The sequence below is a fragment of the Eucalyptus grandis genome, chromosome 3 (assembly GCF_016545825.1).
Source record: "Eucalyptus grandis isolate ANBG69807.140 chromosome 3, ASM1654582v1, whole genome shotgun sequence".
Taxonomy (NCBI): Eukaryota; Viridiplantae; Streptophyta; class Magnoliopsida; order Myrtales; family Myrtaceae; genus Eucalyptus; species Eucalyptus grandis.
This window is the reverse complement of record NC_052614.1, coordinates 53,252,485-53,258,484: the sequence shown is the minus strand read 5'-3', so window position 1 is coordinate 53,258,484 and position 6,000 is coordinate 53,252,485. Positions and strand designations below refer to the sequence as shown.

The 6,000-nt window shown below is 37.9% G+C and overlaps 1 pseudogene; it reads right to left on the bottom strand.

Annotated features, from left to right (window-relative positions):
* Nucleotides 1-279: 279 nt before the first annotated feature.
* On the bottom strand, nt 280-5,560 carry LOC104439902 (annotated as a pseudogene).
* Nucleotides 5,561-6,000: the final 440 nt, after the last annotated feature.

Below are 6,000 nucleotides of genomic sequence, written 5' to 3'. Positions count from 1 at the left end.
CACCTCCTTCCTTAAAGAGCTTCTCTTGTGAGAGTGTTATCAAAGCTGTGCGATTATGATATTCAATAATCACCCGATGCACAACAGCAATAAATGTCACAAAGTTAAATCCCATTGCTCATGATAAGCTCTAAATTAGTATAAGTGAGATGACACCAACCGGGTGTACTGACGCAACTGATACGAGGACAAGATGCATGCACTTTGATGGGAACGGCGAATTCAGTCTTACAATCTGAGTGCATAGGACAAATACCTAGAGATGCCAAAGTATCATTTTCACGGCTTCAGTGTCTTGTCGTGACTAGCTGAAGCAACCAAGCCTGTCACATTTGATTCTACCAATGCTGAAATTAGTCCCTCATGAGCTGGGAAAGCCATTGTCTTGTTCTCGGCCATATTCCAAACCTTCAGGGTCTGGAGAGAATTTTCGATTAGCATAGACCAAAGCACAGTTATCCCAAGATCTTGTGGGGGCAATAGAAGTCTAAAGAGTCTATTTACGTGACTTGTACTTTTAGTCAAGGCACATAACTTTTGCTGTTCCATGGCTCTTGTAGAGCCTGCTCCAGAAGTTATGGTTCTGAAATTGCCAATTAACCAGCCTTCACTACTTCAAAGGATAGTGAGAAAGCCGCCTGATCTGTATTAGACAATCAATTAATATTTTAGAAACTCATGAGCCGGATTAGCATCCCAAGAAGCTTGCTAGAAATTTCTTATATAATCCTAAGAATTCACAAGATTTGGGAACATCTAAACATGGACTTATATCGTACTTCCCCTATGTATGGAGCTAGAATTCACATTAAAATGCTAAAATAAATAATTCAAACATGCGACTTACCTCGTAGCAGCCAATCACCAAAAGTGAAGGATAAGTTGGGTGGAACACGTAGGAGTAGAACTTGTTTCCATTGCAGCTCAATTCATGTACACAGTCCCATTCACTACCAGACCCAACTGCCCAAACTCTCAAAGAGTCCTCACTAACAGATGCATGTAACTCGCCGGTAGAATCCCAGCACACAATAAATTGACTTAGTATGCCCCTGTTATCAAAATTCAGATTCATGCAGGAACCATCGACACGTTACGAAAAGCAGGAAACGAAAAGAATAAAGGTACTAATTGTTACTATCCCAAAGGCTAGATAGGCCAACTTGAATTAAAAGGCCATGCAATTGAATGAGTAACAATTTCAATAAGGATAAGATAGATGCAAACCATAAAATGCTCTGAAAGATGACATACGCCTTGAAACTAATCGCCTCATTAAAATAGCATCTGTAAATGTTGACAAACATGAACGTCTTATACTTAGACACAGCAGATAAAAAGATGACAAGCTTAGATGACGAACTTTTTTCCTAATGTCATTTGTCAACTGGATCGAGCCTCAAACCTAGACCTGGGAAAATGCTACTTTATTAAGGCAAGTTGACTCAGATATATCCAGCAAGGTTCACCAATACACCCTAGCATAAAAAACAAAATATCTCCCATTGCCATGGTAAGATTTTGGCAGAGAGATGAAATAATAGCTTTTCTTCTAATGCTAAGAGAAACAAAACATATTGTCATTTCAAGTTTCAACACAATAACAGAGCATGAGCTACAGCCATCAGTAGCAAGCATACAATTCAATGGCATAGAATCTGGAAAGGTAGTTGCAGATCCAAGAGGAATGACGATATTCAATCATTACTACTATAGGCAAGACACTCAATCACTCAGCAACAATATCCCCTTTTTCCAACCAATAACAATTCCCATTTGACTACACCGAATAAAAAGGAAAAAGTTACTAAAAATTCAACCTGCAAAGTTTGCCTGCACGCTTGTGTCTCTACATCCAATATAAATACGACATTATCTGCAGCTGCAGCAAGATACCTTCCGTGACGTGGTTGGAATCTCAAATGGGCTATGCCACCCTGATTCACAAGCAACATAAGTTAAATGTTTTTACAGAACCGAGATGCACTTGATGCACCATCTCATTAAAACCCATAAGGAACACCCTGAATACCCTTGAACAGCTGCCGTTATTAATGCTCCAGTATCTTATCTCACCATCCCCATCGCAAGAGCAAATAAGATCATCTTTATTTGGGTGGAAATCCAGAGACATAACACCAAAAGAATGCCCCATAAAAGTCCGAAGAGAATAACGAGGCTGAAATGAACAAATGATCCATTGATGATACGATATGCACACTGACATTAAACATAAAGCCAACAAAAGTGAAGCTAAATGCATACTACCACAAGGGAACAAAACGGAGACAGTCAAATAAATCTTAGCAAGGTCACATGCGAATTTCCCCTCTACATTGACCAACAACTACCAACACAGGAAACTCTTAAAACATGATCATTATCAGGGTAAAATGAAGGAACCTCGACATTGAGCTTCCAAAAGATGCACAAAAGCCAAGAAGGATAAATGCAATCCTAATAGTTACAGACATCATTTCATATAAAAGCCACACAACAAATGCCATAGAAGTCTGCACTCGAAAAACAGCAATTCATTGAGCTCCGAAGAGAATGCTTTCAAAATGATCTATGAAGGAAGTAGCCAAATCTTCACTTGATCATTATCACAAGAGAGTACCCATGGCAGAATTTATCAATACCAGCAGACTCCGGAATTCCGGCTTCAAGGGTAATAAGAGGAGACAATCATCTCATGTAAGCGTGGAAATTCAGAGAACTTGACATTTTGAAGCAACTCTCTAGGTTGTAAACAAGAGTTGGATTGCATAACCATTCACGTGGACATTTAAGCGATAAATTCATAATATCGACTCAATATAATATATGTTCCCAAATTTTCAATGTTCAGATTTTAAAACAATGGCAACTCCTATTAGGGCTACGAGCCTAAAATCGACCACAAACTTATTTCTCATTGATGTAGCAAATGGCAACAAGCCAAAGACAGGAATATTTAAGTATCTGAATAATAACAGGTGACCAAGCTTTAATTAAAAGTCTTGCTCCATTCCTCTAAAAGACCAAAATCTTCTGTGGTCAGCTCTAAGGGACAGATTACCTACTTCTTCACCCTTCACCATCATGCGGTAACTAGAAATTCAGAGTCCTGTCAATTAACCCATGCCAGTACATCAGTTTGCTTGGAGCTACAAGCGTAGATCATGTTCTACGTAACTTTCCAGGGTATGAGTAAAAATAGCTTTCATTAGATTGTTCTTTCCAGAAAAAAACAAACTTCTTATATCAAAGTGGCAAAAAGTTTTGAAATTCATCAGTACTTATAGTCACACACTTCAAACACAAAGTAATTGAAAAATCTAGAAAACACCAGTGTCAATGAGATATTATGTTCATCAACATAGTCAGCATCCCAGAATCTGACGGTTTTGTCAAAAGAAGATGTTGCCAGGCGAGGCATGGTTGGACTAAATCGAACATCTGTGATCAAAGAAGAATGTTCTTCCAGAGTTGCTTTTGGCTTTAAAGTATCTGCATACCAGAGTACAGCCTGCATAATCCAGAAATTTAACCATCCCAAATCAGACTATGGCAGACAACAACATCTCATCATGTCTACATATCTGCCCGCACTTACTTTCTTATCATGTCCACCAGTAGCAAGCAGTTTCCCATCTGATGAAAAGTGGCAACAGACAACCTTGCCGGTGCTTGCTCGAAGAGTGCTCACTTCAGTAAACGAGAATTCTGTAGCACCCAATTTGAACACTATGAGTGAAACTGTGAAAGACACTTCATCATTCAGCCTACTAGGGAAATGGTTCTGAATCAAACCTCAATTAGAAGGACCTGAGAATGGTAGTCTAAATTAATAACGAAGAAGACCATCTAAAGGCAAAGTTCTTCCAATAATTAACTATAAATATTCATCAGGCTTTTATGGTTGATAAAATTTACCTCGAGGAAAGTCACACTTGATTCCAAAGGCGGGCTAGTTATCATCATTTGATAACTGGTGACATCGGGTTCATTTCCTTCTTAATAGATAGGAGTGACAGCGAGAAATGACAAAATTATCTTGTCTGTTCATTATTCAAAGGCTTGTCGTGAAAGTCTTGTCCTTCGTTGTAACTTTGTTTATTGAGTTTTGGTCCTTTTTCTGCTCATACCACTTACGTTTCTCCGTTGTCGCTCAAAGGTTAGTCCTTCTGAAACTCTTTAAGTAGTTTTTTCTGTATGTTTCCCTTCTGTTTCGACCAGTCAAACTCTGAGCTCATGGTGGACGAAATCTTACATATCCTCAGAAAGGAAAAAAAAAAAAGGCTCAGGACGCACCAGAGTGCATGAATTGGCAATAGTCGTTCAGACTGAAGGACAAAAGAAAATCCGAATAACATCTATAGGAATCAATAGATTATTGAAGTCTACAAGATATATGAGACTAACAGATTTCTTTCCCTGCTATACACACAATAGATCTAAATTTGGAGCAGAAAACAACAATGTGAACAAATATATATGTTGCAAATTATATGACAATATTTCCCTAGAAAATCTAAAGCATATAGAATAGAACAGCCACATAAGTACAGTAGAGGAAAAGACTCCTCAAGAGACTTTTAAGGTTTTATGTCTCACAATCTAGTAAAACCGCAATCAAAAGAGAGCTTGTAATATTGAGCTGGAAAGTCCCTGTGAGATATAGAAGACGTGCAAAGAACCTAGACTTGGAATGAATGAGTCGCAACAAATTAAAGCTGGTATAATGTTGATATGAAATATATATAGCGCATAATGGCATCTACTCTCAAAGTTACCATATGACCGATTGATTTTAAGCCTTATCTACCTATTTGAAAGAGATTTACATATAAGTCACGTTGATGCAAATCTCAAATACTTCTCTATTTTTTTATTTTTTTTTTATTTTTTGTAAAATGTTTTGCAACCAACCTCATTTTTTCATTTAATTCTTAGAATTTTATTGATGAGTGTCATAGGACACTTATTAAGAAACCAGAGAAGCTTGGTAGGTTTTATCAGATGCAATGACTTTTTTGCTTTATATGTAGTCGTTCCAAAGAAGCTTTGTAGGTTTTATCAAATGCAATGCCTTTTTTGCCTCATATGTAAGCATTGGATAAACATATCTTCATTAAGGATCCTCAAAATGTACTTCCGGAGGACTCATTACTCACTTGTATGACCTTTATTTATTGCTAGCTCTAGAGCTAACGCTTTGCTTGTGAAAATGAATGTAATAAAATTTGTCAAAATAATATGTTGAGAATATATGGTTGTAGAGTTGGTCCATTGAGAAAAGTGAACGCAAATCTTTGTCAATGTAGGAAGAATCTAATTTACAAAGCAAACAAATATTTAGATATAAGTTCGAGGTGACTATTGTACACATGTCATCCGTGGGCCCACTGTGAAAAATTTGAAAGTTCCTCTACAAGACTCTCTCCCCTTCTCTATGCTTTGCTCTTTCGTTTCCTCCCGACACACGGCCGAGCTTTGCTCTCCCTTCTCCGACAAACCACGCCGTCGCCACCGCCACTGCTGCCTCCGCCTCTGCCTCGTTCATTGCTTCCTCCATCGCCAAATCGCTGCTCATCTCTCCTCTTTTTTCTCTCTAAAACCTTCTTCGACGACGCTCTACTCTCTCTCCGAGCGTCAACTCTCTCCTGCAAAGTGATGTCAATCTAGTTTGTCAAAACCATAGGAGATCATATCATCAATATCACTTAGTAATGTTGCAAGCTGGTTGAAGTTATGGAGAAAAAACCTAAAGAAAGATTAATTTCCTATCATTTGTTTGATATAGCTTTAAAACCGCGGGCATCATCATGGACTATTATGGAAATAAGGTAGATTATGCATGCTGCTGAAAAATAGATTTGTATAAGAAAAGGAACCTATGGAAGCATTATCGGAACCTGTCAAAACTCTATAGTAAGAGAAATACCAATTATATAAGTCAAGGATTTTTATTGAAAGCTGCCGACTATATATATATTCTGCATATCCAGCAAATTG